Source organism: Hyla sarda, unplaced genomic scaffold (genome assembly GCF_029499605.1).
Source record: "Hyla sarda isolate aHylSar1 unplaced genomic scaffold, aHylSar1.hap1 scaffold_875, whole genome shotgun sequence".
Taxonomy (NCBI): Eukaryota; Metazoa; Chordata; class Amphibia; order Anura; family Hylidae; genus Hyla; species Hyla sarda.
The window spans coordinates 104,293-118,079 of NW_026610903.1; the positions used below are offsets into that span (position 1 = coordinate 104,293).

At 46.1% G+C, this 13,787-nt stretch overlaps 6 non-coding genes across 6 annotated transcripts; all 6 read left to right on the forward strand.

Annotated features, from left to right (window-relative positions):
* Positions 1-755: 755 nt before the first annotated feature.
* LOC130348233 (U2 spliceosomal RNA) lies at positions 756-946 on the forward strand. The gene has a single exon (XR_008886000.1). It is a non-coding gene; the product is annotated as a U2 spliceosomal RNA (small nuclear RNA).
* A 2,090-nt stretch (positions 947-3,036) lies between these two features.
* Positions 3,037-3,227, forward strand: LOC130348235 (U2 spliceosomal RNA). The gene has a single exon (XR_008886002.1). It is a non-coding gene; the product is annotated as a U2 spliceosomal RNA (small nuclear RNA).
* Positions 3,228-5,312: 2,085 nt separating this feature from the next.
* On the forward strand, positions 5,313-5,503 carry LOC130348236 (U2 spliceosomal RNA). Its single transcript, XR_008886003.1, has one exon. It is a non-coding gene; the product is annotated as a U2 spliceosomal RNA (small nuclear RNA).
* Positions 5,504-7,586: 2,083 nt separating this feature from the next.
* On the forward strand, positions 7,587-7,777 carry LOC130348237 (U2 spliceosomal RNA). Its single transcript, XR_008886004.1, has one exon. It is a non-coding gene; the product is annotated as a U2 spliceosomal RNA (small nuclear RNA).
* A 2,076-nt stretch (positions 7,778-9,853) lies between these two features.
* Positions 9,854-10,044, forward strand: LOC130348186 (U2 spliceosomal RNA). The gene has a single exon (XR_008885957.1). It is a non-coding gene; the product is annotated as a U2 spliceosomal RNA (small nuclear RNA).
* Positions 10,045-12,130: 2,086 nt separating this feature from the next.
* Positions 12,131-12,321, forward strand: LOC130348238 (U2 spliceosomal RNA). The gene has a single exon (XR_008886005.1). It is a non-coding gene; the product is annotated as a U2 spliceosomal RNA (small nuclear RNA).
* The last annotated feature ends 1,466 nt before the right edge of the window (positions 12,322-13,787 follow it).

Consider the following 13,787-nt stretch of genomic DNA (forward strand, 5'->3'; position numbering starts at 1 on the left):
ACTAGGTGTAAACAACATCTCTCCTTTGCTGTGTATGTGACTATGGAGCTGTTTGGTGATGTCGTCTATTATGGCCTTCATAGAAGCAACAGGAGATTGTTGCATCCATCTAGAACCCTCAGAACTACAGTGCTATGATGTCACTCACTTCCACAGGCCTTGCAGAGTGTAAACAACAACAACCCAGCTTTGTTGTGTATGTAACCATAGGGATTTGTGATGTCACCTAGAACCTTCACAGCAGCGACAGCTTTATGAGGAGCATCAGCACTGCTCTGCCTGAGCAGAACCATCACCGCCATAGGTTGTCAAATAACCCGGGTTTAACCCACACAGGTAAGTCCAATGGGGTGCAGGCATGTCCTCTATGCTTACAGCTTCCCGTGGGTGTTGGTTTGATACCGTTTGGGGACAGCCAAGGAGGCATCTGCAGGCAACAAAGGTAGGTGTGTGCTTGTGTGTGTGTTTCCTATGCAGATCCTAAGCCCAGTGTCACATGCAAGTAGGAGGAGTAAGAAGGGTTCCTGGCAAATCCGGGTTATGGATTGCATTTAAAAAGGCCCCGTGGGAGTGCAATGGGCCCCTGTCTTGCTGCTTAGCAATAATGGTATGGGTTTAGGTTCTGCTGTGTGTACTGGTGGTTGACTGCCCCCCAGCCCAGAGTGTGCATGGAAAATTGTCTGGCAGCCTCCCTGACAGCAAGCAGTGATAGTGCCCATGAAGGGGACCTTGTTGGGCCCGCCCCTTTCACGGTTATCGCTTCTCGGCCTTTTGGCTAAGATCAAGTGTAGTATCTGTTCTTATCAGTTTAATATCTGATACGTCCCCTATCTGGGGACCATATATTAAATGGATTTTTGAGAACGGGGGCCGATTTCGAAGCTTGCTTCCGTCGCCCTATGCATTGACCCGATATGGCAGTATCTTCGGGTACAGTGCACCACCCCCTTACAGGGTTAAAAAGAAAGATTCCTACTTTCATTGCTACCTGCTTGCTGGCTAGCCAGCTAGCCAGCCCTGTGGGCCTTGCTGCTGCTGCTGCTGCAGCCAAAAAACAAAAGGTGGTGCTGCTGCTGCTTCTGCTTCTGCTTGTGTCTGGCCGCTGTTGGAGCGTCCAGGCACAGGACTTCTGCTGCTGCTGACTAAATGGCCTCCTTAATTGGATCATTTGAGTAGCCAGCACACCTGTGCAGGTAGGGCATGACATGATAGGCAGCTGCCTTGATAGCGGGTGGGTGCTGAATGTTCCTAATTGACAAAATAAGATTAATGCTTATGAAGAAATATAAAATCTCATCCCTTCCCCAATATCGCGCCACACCCCTACCCCTTAATTCCCTGGTTGAACTTGATGGACATATGTCTTTTTTCGACCGTACTAACTATGTAACTATGTAACATAACATGGGGGGGGGGGGGGTCTCCTGGCTGTTCACACAGGTGTGTCATTGCTGTACATTGACCATGCATTGCTTCTGTGGTATTGCAAAGGCAAAGACAAATGCTTCCAGCCATCCATTGCACTAATGGATTGGTCATCAGCTGGCTGTCTATGTCCCGCATCAATATAGACCAAAGTACAGAGGGTTAGGCTATGCTATTGTGCACCTACCTGATGCATCAGAAGGTGCGAGGCCCTTGCTAAATTCTGTGCACAGACTTTGAGATCTATGCTTTAGACTGTATCTAAACCTGCTCCAACATGGACTGACATTCTGGCCTACTTTCAGCCGATGCGACTTGTCTGTCGCTGAACAGTCGCTTTTTATGTATTCAGCACCTATGTATAATGTTGTAAAAATGCTCTAGAAGCTAAAGTCGCAGAAATGTCACACATATTTGGCCTGCAACTTTCTGTGCGACAAATTCAGACAGGAAAAATCAGTATAAATCCTTAGAAAATTATCCCCCAGTGTCTCCATCTGCTGGCGGTATTGAATAAGCATTGCTGCACTGATGGGGTATGCATTAGACGAAAAAAAAGAAGAAAAAGAAGAATAATACGCCCAGAAAAGAGGCGAAAAGGAGAAAAACGTAAAAAAACGTGAAAAAAAAGTAAGAGGAAGAGAAGGGAAAAAAAGGTGGAAATGGGTTTAAAAGTGATTTCGGCGGAGAAATATATATATATATATATATATATATATATATATATATATATATACGCGCACACACACACATATATATATAAACGTATTCTCCGTTGAGATATTGCAGCCGCTGCTGTGTCCAGGCCCAGGAGCCTTAGCACTGTGCTGTGATGTCACTCAATACCACTGACATCACTAGGTGTAAACAACATCTCTCCTTTGCTGTGTATGTGACTATGGAGCTGTTTGGTGATGTCGTCTATTATGGCCTTCATAGAAGCAACAGGAGATTGTTGCATCCATCTAGAACCCTCAGAACTACAGTGCTATGATGTCACTCACTTCCACAGGCCTTGCAGAGTGTAAACAACAACAACCCAGCTTTGTTGTGTATGTAACCATAGGGATTTGTGATGTCACCTAGAACCTTCACAGCAGCGACAGCTTTATGAGGAGCATCAGCACTGCTCTGCCTGAGCAGAACCATCACCGCCATAGGTTGTCAAATAACCCGGGTTTAACCCACACAGGTAAGTCCAATGGGGTGCAGGCATGTCCTCTATGCTTACAGCTTCCCGTGGGTGTTGGTTTGATACCGTTTGGGGACAGCCAAGGAGGCATCTGCAGGCAACAAAGGTAGGTGTGTGCTTGTGTGTGTGTTTCCTATGCAGATCCTAAGCCCAGTGTCACATGCAAGTAGGAGGAGTAAGAAGGGTTCCTGGCAAATCCGGGTTATGGATTGCATTTAAAAAGGCCCCGTGGGAGTGCAATGGGCCCCTGTCTTGCTGCTTAGCAATAATGGTATGGGTTTAGGTTCTGCTGTGTGTACTGGTGGTTGACTGCCCCCCAGCCCAGAGTGTGCATGGAAAATTGTCTGGCAGCCTCCCTGACAGCAAGCAGTGATAGTGCCCATGAAGGGGACCTTGTTGGGCCCGCCCCTTTCACGGTTATCGCTTCTCGGCCTTTTGGCTAAGATCAAGTGTAGTATCTGTTCTTATCAGTTTAATATCTGATACGTCCCCTATCTGGGGACCATATATTAAATGGATTTTTGAGAACGGGGGCCGATTTCGAAGCTTGCTTCCGTCGCCCTATGCATTGACCCGATATGGCAGTATCTTCGGGTACAGTGCACCACCCCCTTACAGGGTTAAAAAGAAAGATTCCTACTTTCATTGCTACCTGCTTGCTGGCTAGCCAGCTAGCCAGCCCTGTGGGCCTTGCTGCTGCTGCTGCTGCAGCCAAAAAACAAAAGGTGGTGCTGCTGCTGCTTCTGCTTCTGCTTGTGTCTGGCCGCTGTTGGAGCGTCCAGGCACAGGACTTCTGCTGCTGCTGACTAAATGGCCTCCTTAATTGGATCATTTGAGTAGCCAGCACACCTGTGCAGGTAGGGCATGACATGATAGGCAGCTGCCTTGATAGCGGGTGGGTGCTGAATGTTCCTAATTGACAAAATAAGATTAATGCTTATGAAGAAATATAAAATCTCATCCCTTCCCCAATATCGCGCCACACCCCTACCCCTTAATTCCCTGGTTGAACTTGATGGACATATGTCTTTTTTCGACCGTACTAACTATGTAACTATGTAACATAACATGGGGGGGGGGGGGTCTCCTGGCTGTTCACACAGGTGTGTCATTGCTGTACATTGACCATGCATTGCTTCTGTGGTATTGCAAAGGCAAAGACAAATGCTTCCAGCCATCCATTGCACTAATGGATTGGTCATCAGCTGGCTGTCTATGTCCCGCATCAATATAGACCAAAGTACAGAGGGTTAGGCTATGCTATTGTGCACCTACCTGATGCATCAGAAGGTGCGAGGCCCTTGCTAAATTCTGTGCACAGACTTTGAGATCTATGCTTTAGACTGTATCTAAACCTGCTCCAACATGGACTGACATTCTGGCCTACTTTCAGCCGATGCGACTTGTCTGTCGCTGAACAGTCGCTTTTTATGTATTCAGCACCTATGTATAATGTTGTAAAAATGCTCTAGAAGCTAAAGTCGCAGAAATGTCACACATATTTGGCCTGCAACTTTCTGTGCGACAAATTCAGACAGGAAAAATCAGTATAAATCCTTAGAAAATTATCCCCCAGTGTCTCCATCTGCTGGCGGTATTGAATAAGCATTGCTGCACTGATGGGGTATGCATTAGACGAAAAAAAAGAAGAAAAAGAAGAATAATACGCCCAGAAAAGAGGCGAAAAGGAGAAAAACGTAAAAAAACGTGAAAAAAAAGTAAGAGGAAGAGAAGGGAAAAAAAGGTGGAAATGGGTTTAAAAGTGATTTCGGCGGAGAAATATATATATATATATATATATATATATATATATATATATATACGCGCACACACACACATATATATAAACGTATTCTCCGTTGAGATATTGCAGCCGCTGCTGTGTCCAGGCCCAGGAGCCTTAGCACTGTGCTGTGATGTCACTCAATACCACTGACATCACTAGGTGTAAACAACATCTCTCCTTTGCTGTGTATGTGACTATGGAGCTGTTTGGTGATGTCGTCTATTATGGCCTTCATAGAAGCAACAGGAGATTGTTGCATCCATCTAGAACCCTCAGAACTACAGTGCTATGATGTCACTCACTTCCACAGGCCTTGCAGAGTGTAAACAACAACAACCCAGCTTTGTTGTGTATGTAACCATAGGGATTTGTGATGTCACCTAGAACCTTCACAGCAGCGACAGCTTTATGAGGAGCATCAGCACTGCTCTGCCTGAGCAGAACCATCACCGCCATAGGTTGTCAAATAACCCGGGTTTAACCCACACAGGTAAGTCCAATGGGGTGCAGGCATGTCCTCTATGCTTACAGCTTCCCGTGGGTGTTGGTTTGATACCGTTTGGGGACAGCCAAGGAGGCATCTGCAGGCAACAAAGGTAGGTGTGTGCTTGTGTGTGTGTTTCCTATGCAGATCCTAAGCCCAGTGTCACATGCAAGTAGGAGGAGTAAGAAGGGTTCCTGGCAAATCCGGGTTATGGATTGCATTTAAAAAGGCCCCGTGGGAGTGCAATGGGCCCCTGTCTTGCTGCTTAGCAATAATGGTATGGGTTTAGGTTCTGCTGTGTGTACTGGTGGTTGACTGCCCCCCAGCCCAGAGTGTGCATGGAAAATTGTCTGGCAGCCTCCCTGACAGCAAGCAGTGATAGTGCCCATGAAGGGGACCTTGTTGGGCCCGCCCCTTTCACGGTTATCGCTTCTCGGCCTTTTGGCTAAGATCAAGTGTAGTATCTGTTCTTATCAGTTTAATATCTGATACGTCCCCTATCTGGGGACCATATATTAAATGGATTTTTGAGAACGGGGGCCGATTTCGAAGCTTGCTTCCGTCGCCCTATGCATTGACCCGATATGGCAGTATCTTCGGGTACAGTGCACCACCCCCTTACAGGGTTAAAAAGAAAGATTCCTACTTTCATTGCTACCTGCTTGCTGGCTAGCCAGCTAGCCAGCCCTGTGGGCCTTGCTGCTGCTGCTGCTGCAGCCAAAAAACAAAAGGTGGTGCTGCTGCTGCTTCTGCTTCTGCTTGTGTCTGGCCGCTGTTGGAGCGTCCAGGCACAGGACTTCTGCTGCTGCTGACTAAATGGCCTCCTTAATTGGATCATTTGAGTAGCCAGCACACCTGTGCAGGTAGGGCATGACATGATAGGCAGCTGCCTTGATAGCGGGTGGGTGCTGAATGTTCCTAATTGACAAAATAAGATTAATGCTTATGAAGAAATATAAAATCTCATCCCTTCCCCAATATCGCGCCACACCCCTACCCCTTAATTCCCTGGTTGAACTTGATGGACATATGTCTTTTTTCGACCGTACTAACTATGTAACTATGTAACATAACATGGGGGGGGGGGGTCTCCTGGCTGTTCACACAGGTGTGTCATTGCTGTACATTGACCATGCATTGCTTCTGTGGTATTGCAAAGGCAAAGACAAATGCTTCCAGCCATCCATTGCACTAATGGATTGGTCATCAGCTGGCTGTCTATGTCCCGCATCAATATAGACCAAAGTACAGAGGGTTAGGCTATGCTATTGTGCACCTACCTGATGCATCAGAAGGTGCGAGGCCCTTGCTAAATTCTGTGCACAGACTTTGAGATCTATGCTTTAGACTGTATCTAAACCTGCTCCAACATGGACTGACATTCTGGCCTACTTTCAGCCGATGCGACTTGTCTGTCGCTGAACAGTCGCTTTTTATGTATTCAGCACCTATGTATAATGTTGTAAAAATGCTCTAGAAGCTAAAGTCGCAGAAATGTCACACATATTTGGCCTGCAACTTTCTGTGCGACAAATTCAGACAGGAAAAATCAGTATAAATCCTTAGAAAATTATCCCCCAGTGTCTCCATCTGCTGGCGGTATTGAATAAGCATTGCTGCACTGATGGGGTATGCATTAGACGAAAAAAAAGAAGAAAAAGAAGAATAATACGCCCAGAAAAGAGGCGAAAAGGAGAAAAACGTAAAAAAACGTGAAAAAAAAGTAAGAGGAAGAGAAGGGAAAAAAAGGTGGAAATGGGTTTAAAAGTGATTTCGGCGGAGAAATATATATATATATATATATATATATATATATATATATATACGCGCACACACACACATATATATATAACGTATTCTCCGTTGAGATATTGCAGCCGCTGCTGTGTCCAGGCCCAGGAGCCTTAGCACTGTGCTGTGATGTCACTCAATACCACTGACATCACTAGGTGTAAACAACATCTCTCCTTTGCTGTGTATGTGACTATGGAGCTGTTTGGTGATGTCGTCTATTATGGCCTTCATAGAAGCAACAGGAGATTGTTGCATCCATCTAGAACCCTCAGAACTACAGTGCTATGATGTCACTCACTTCCACAGGCCTTGCAGAGTGTAAACAACAACAACCCAGCTTTGTTGTGTATGTAACCATAGGGATTTGTGATGTCACCTAGAACCTTCACAGCAGCGACAGCTTTATGAGGAGCATCAGCACTGCTCTGCCTGAGCAGAACCATCACCGCCATAGGTTGTCAAATAACCCGGGTTTAACCCACACAGGTAAGTCCAATGGGGTGCAGGCATGTCCTCTATGCTTACAGCTTCCCGTGGGTGTTGGTTTGATACCGTTTGGGGACAGCCAAGGAGGCATCTGCAGGCAACAAAGGTAGGTGTGTGCTTGTGTGTGTGTTTCCTATGCAGATCCTAAGCCCAGTGTCACATGCAAGTAGGAGGAGTAAGAAGGGTTCCTGGCAAATCCGGGTTATGGATTGCATTTAAAAAGGCCCCGTGGGAGTGCAATGGGCCCCTGTCTTGCTGCTTAGCAATAATGGTATGGGTTTAGGTTCTGCTGTGTGTACTGGTGGTTGACTGCCCCCCAGCCCAGAGTGTGCATGGAAAATTGTCTGGCAGCCTCCCTGACAGCAAGCAGTGATAGTGCCCATGAAGGGGACCTTGTTGGGCCCGCCCCTTTCACGGTTATCGCTTCTCGGCCTTTTGGCTAAGATCAAGTGTAGTATCTGTTCTTATCAGTTTAATATCTGATACGTCCCCTATCTGGGGACCATATATTAAATGGATTTTTGAGAACGGGGGCCGATTTCGAAGCTTGCTTCCGTCGCCCTATGCATTGACCCGATATGGCAGTATCTTCGGGTACAGTGCACCACCCCCTTACAGGGTTAAAAAGAAAGATTCCTACTTTCATTGCTACCTGCTTGCTGGCTAGCCAGCTAGCCAGCCCTGTGGGCCTTGCTGCTGCTGCTGCAGCCAAAAAACAAAAGGTGGTGCTGCTGCTGCTTCTGCTTCTGCTTGTGTCTGGCCGCTGTTGGAGCGTCCAGGCACAGGACTTCTGCTGCTGCTGACTAAATGGCCTCCTTAATTGGATCATTTGAGTAGCCAGCACACCTGTGCAGGTAGGGCATGACATGATAGGCAGCTGCCTTGATAGCGGGTGGGTGCTGAATGTTCCTAATTGACAAAATAAGATTAATGCTTATGAAGAAATATAAAATCTCATCCCTTCCCCAATATCGCGCCACACCCCTACCCCTTAATTCCCTGGTTGAACTTGATGGACATATGTCTTTTTTCGACCGTACTAACTATGTAACTATGTAACATAACATGGGGGGGGGGGGGTCTCCTGGCTGTTCACACAGGTGTGTCATTGCTGTACATTGACCATGCATTGCTTCTGTGGTATTGCAAAGGCAAAGACAAATGCTTCCAGCCATCCATTGCACTAATGGATTGGTCATCAGCTGGCTGTCTATGTCCCGCATCAATATAGACCAAAGTACAGAGGGTTAGGCTATGCTATTGTGCACCTACCTGATGCATCAGAAGGTGCGAGGCCCTTGCTAAATTCTGTGCACAGACTTTGAGATCTATGCTTTAGACTGTATCTAAACCTGCTCCAACATGGACTGACATTCTGGCCTACTTTCAGCCGATGCGACTTGTCTGTCGCTGAACAGTCGCTTTTTATGTATTCAGCACCTATGTATAATGTTGTAAAAATGCTCTAGAAGCTAAAGTCGCAGAAATGTCACACATATTTGGCCTGCAACTTTCTGTGCGACAAATTCAGACAGGAAAAATCAGTATAAATCCTTAGAAAATTATCCCCCAGTGTCTCCATCTGCTGGCGGTATTGAATAAGCATTGCTGCACTGATGGGGTATGCATTAGACGAAAAAAAAGAAGAAAAAGAAGAATAATACGCCCAGAAAAGAGGCGAAAAGGAGAAAAACGTAAAAAAACGTGAAAAAAAAGTAAGAGGAAGAGAAGGGAAAAAAAGGTGGAAATGGGTTTAAAAGTGATTTCGGCGGAGAAATATATATATATATATATATATATATATATATATATACGCGCACACACACACATATATATAAACGTATTCTCCGTTGAGATATTGCAGCCGCTGCTGTGTCCAGGCCCAGGAGCCTTAGCACTGTGCTGTGATGTCACTCAATACCACTGACATCACTAGGTGTAAACAACATCTCTCCTTTGCTGTGTATGTGACTATGGAGCTGTTTGGTGATGTCGTCTATTATGGCCTTCATAGAAGCAACAGGAGATTGTTGCATCCATCTAGAACCCTCAGAACTACAGTGCTATGATGTCACTCACTTCCACAGGCCTTGCAGAGTGTAAACAACAACAACCCAGCTTTGTTGTGTATGTAACCATAGGGATTTGTGATGTCACCTAGAACCTTCACAGCAGCGACAGCTTTATGAGGAGCATCAGCACTGCTCTGCCTGAGCAGAACCATCACCGCCATAGGTTGTCAAATAACCCGGGTTTAACCCACACAGGTAAGTCCAATGGGGTGCAGGCATGTCCTCTATGCTTACAGCTTCCCGTGGGTGTTGGTTTGATACCGTTTGGGGACAGCCAAGGAGGCATCTGCAGGCAACAAAGGTAGGTGTGTGCTTGTGTGTGTGTTTCCTATGCAGATCCTAAGCCCAGTGTCACATGCAAGTAGGAGGAGTAAGAAGGGTTCCTGGCAAATCCGGGTTATGGATTGCATTTAAAAAGGCCCCGTGGGAGTGCAATGGGCCCCTGTCTTGCTGCTTAGCAATAATGGTATGGGTTTAGGTTCTGCTGTGTGTACTGGTGGTTGACTGCCCCCCAGCCCAGAGTGTGCATGGAAAATTGTCTGGCAGCCTCCCTGACAGCAAGCAGTGATAGTGCCCATGAAGGGGACCTTGTTGGGCCCGCCCCTTTCACGGTTATCGCTTCTCGGCCTTTTGGCTAAGATCAAGTGTAGTATCTGTTCTTATCAGTTTAATATCTGATACGTCCCCTATCTGGGGACCATATATTAAATGGATTTTTGAGAACGGGGGCCGATTTCGAAGCTTGCTTCCGTCGCCCTATGCATTGACCCGATATGGCAGTATCTTTGGGTACAGTGCACCACCCCCTTACAGGGTTAAAAAGAAAGATTCCTACTTTCATTGCTACCTGCTTGCTGGCTAGCCAGCTAGCCAGCCCTGTGGGCCTTGCTGCTGCTGCTGCTGCAGCCAAAAAACAAAAGGTGGTGCTGCTGCTGCTTCTGCTTCTGCTTGTGTCTGGCCGCTGTTGGAGCGTCCAGGCACAGGACTTCTGCTGCTGCTGACTAAATGGCCTCCTTAATTGGATCATTTGAGTAGCCAGCACACCTGTGCAGGTAGGGCATGACATGATAGGCAGCTGCCTTGATAGCGGGTGGGTGCTGAATGTTCCTAATTGACAAAATAAGATTAATGCTTATGAAGAAATATAAAATCTCATCCCTTCCCCAATATCGCGCCACACCCCTACCCCTTAATTCCCTGGTTGAACTTGATGGACATATGTCTTTTTTCGACCGTACTAACTATGTAACTATGTAACATAACATGGGGGGGGGGGGGGGTCTCCTGGCTGTTCACACAGGTGTGTCATTGCTGTACATTGACCATGCATTGCTTCTGTGGTATTGCAAAGGCAAAGACAAATGCTTCCAGCCATCCATTGCACTAATGGATTGGTCATCAGCTGGCTGTCTATGTCCCGCATCAATATAGACCAAAGTACAGAGGGTTAGGCTATGCTATTGTGCACCTACCTGATGCATCAGAAGGTGCGAGGCCCTTGCTAAATTCTGTGCACAGACTTTGAGATCTATGCTTTAGACTGTATCTAAACCTGCTCCAACATGGACTGACATTCTGGCCTACTTTCAGCCGATGCGACTTGTCTGTCGCTGAACAGTCGCTTTTTATGTATTCAGCACCTATGTATAATGTTGTAAAAATGCTCTAGAAGCTAAAGTCGCAGAAATGTCACACATATTTGGCCTGCAACTTTCTGTGCGACAAATTCAGACAGGAAAAATCAGTATAAATCCTTAGAAAATTATCCCCCAGTGTCTCCATCTGCTGGCGGTATTGAATAAGCATTGCTGCACTGATGGGGTATGCATTAGACGAAAAAAAAGAAGAAAAAGAAGAATAATACGCCCAGAAAAGAGGCGAAAAGGAGAAAAACGTAAAAAAACGTGAAAAAAAAGTAAGAGGAAGAGAAGGGAAAAAAAGGTGGAAATGGGTTTAAAAGTGATTTCGGCGGAGAAATATATATATATATATATATATATATATATATACGCGCACACACACACATATATATATAACGTATTCTCCGTTGAGATATTGCAGCCGCTGCTGTGTCCAGGCCCAGGAGCCTTAGCACTGTGCTGTGATGTCACTCAATACCACTGACATCACTAGGTGTAAACAACATCTCTCCTTTGCTGTGTATGTGACTATGGAGCTGTTTGGTGATGTCGTCTATTATGGCCTTCATAGAAGCAACAGGAGATTGTTGCATCCATCTAGAACCCTCAGAACTACAGTGCTATGATGCTATGATGTCACTCACTTCCACAGGCCTTGCAGAGTGTAAACAACAACAACCCAGCTTTGTTGTGTATGTAACCATAGGGATTTGTGATGTCACCTAGAACCTTCACAGCAGCGACAGCTTTATGAGGAGCATCAGCACTGCTCTGCCTGAGCAGAACCATCACCGCCATAGGTTGTCAAATAACCCGGGTTTAACCCACACAGGTAAGTCCAATGGGGTGCAGGCATGTCCTCTATGCTTACAGCTTCCCGTGGGTGTTGGTTTGATACCGTTTGGGGACAGCCAAGGAGGCATCTGCAGGCAACAAAGGTAGGTGTGTGCTTGTGTGTGTGTTTCCTATGCAGATCCTAAGCCCAGTGTCACATGCAAGTAGGAGGAGTAAGAAGGGTTCCTGGCAAATCCGGGTTATGGATTGCATTTAAAAAGGCCCCGTGGGAGTGCAATGGGCCCCTGTCTTGCTGCTTAGCAATAATGGTATGGGTTTAGGTTCTGCTGTGTGTACTGGTGGTTGACTGCCCCCCAGCCCAGAGTGTGCATGGAAAATTGTCTGGCAGCCTCCCTGACAGCAAGCAGTGATAGTGCCCATGAAGGGGACCTTGTTGGGCCCGCCCCTTTCACGGTTATCGCTTCTCGGCCTTTTGGCTAAGATCAAGTGTAGTATCTGTTCTTATCAGTTTAATATCTGATACGTCCCCTATCTGGGGACCATATATTAAATGGATTTTTGAGAACGGGGGCCGATTTCGAAGCTTGCTTCCGTCGCCCTATGCATTGACCCGATATGGCAGTATCTTCGGGTACAGTGCACCACCCCCTTACAGGGTTAAAAAGAAAGATTCCTACTTTCATTGCTACCTGCTTGCTGGCTAGCCAGCTAGCCAGCCCTGTGGGCCTTGCTGCTGCTGCTGCTGCAGCCAAAAAACAAAAGGTGGTGCTGCTGCTGCTTCTGCTTCTGCTTGTGTCTGGCCGCTGTTGGAGCGTCCAGGCACAGGACTTCTGCTGCTGCTGACTAAATGGCCTCCTTAATTGGATCATTTGAGTAGCCAGCACACCTGTGCAGGTAGGGCATGACATGATAGGCAGCTGCCTTGATAGCGGGTGGGTGCTGAATGTTCCTAATTGACAAAATAAGATTAATGCTTATGAAGAAATATAAAATCTCATCCCTTCCCCAATATCGCGCCACACCCCTACCCCTTAATTCCCTGGTTGAACTTGATGGACATATGTCTTTTTTCGACCGTACTAACTATGTAACTATGTAACATAACATGGGGGGGGGGGGGTCTCCTGGCTGTTCACACAGGTGTGTCATTGCTGTACATTGACCATGCATTGCTTCTGTGGTATTGCAAAGGCAAAGACAAATGCTTCCAGCCATCCATTGCACTAATGGATTGGTCATCAGCTGGCTGTCTATGTCCCGCATCAATATAGACCAAAGTACAGAGGGTTAGGCTATGCTATTGTGCACCTACCTGATGCATCAGAAGGTGCGAGGCCCTTGCTAAATTCTGTGCACAGACTTTGAGATCTATGCTTTAGACTGTATCTAAACCTGCTCCAACATGGACTGACATTCTGGCCTACTTTCAGCCGATGCGACTTGTCTGTCGCTGAACAGTCGCTTTTTATGTATTCAGCACCTATGTATAATGTTGTAAAAATGCTCTAGAAGCTAAAGTCGCAGAAATGTCACACATATTTGGCCTGCAACTTTCTGTGCGACAAATTCAGACAGGAAAAATCAGTATAAATCCTTAGAAAATTATCCCCCAGTGTCTCCATCTGCTGGCGGTATTGAATAAGCATTGCTGCACTGATGGGGTATGCATTAGACGAAAAAAAAGAAGAAAAAGAAGAATAATACGCCCAGAAAAGAGGCGAAAAGGAGAAAAACGTAAAAAAACGTGAAAAAAAAGTAAGAGGAAGAGAAGGGAAAAAAAGGTGGAAATGGGTTTAAAAGTGATTTCGGCGGAGAAATATATATATATATATATATATATATATATATATATATATATACGCGCACACACACACATATATATAAACGTATTCTCCGTTGAGATATTGCAGCCGCTGCTGTGTCCAGGCCCAGGAGCCTTAGCACTGTGCTGTGATGTCACTCAATACCACTGACATCACTAGGTGTAAACAACATCTCTCCTTTGCTGTGTATGTGACTATGGAGCTGTTTGGTGATGTCGTCTATTATGGCCTTCATAGAAGCAACAGGAGATTGTTGCATCCATCTAGAACCCTCAGAACTACAGTGCTAT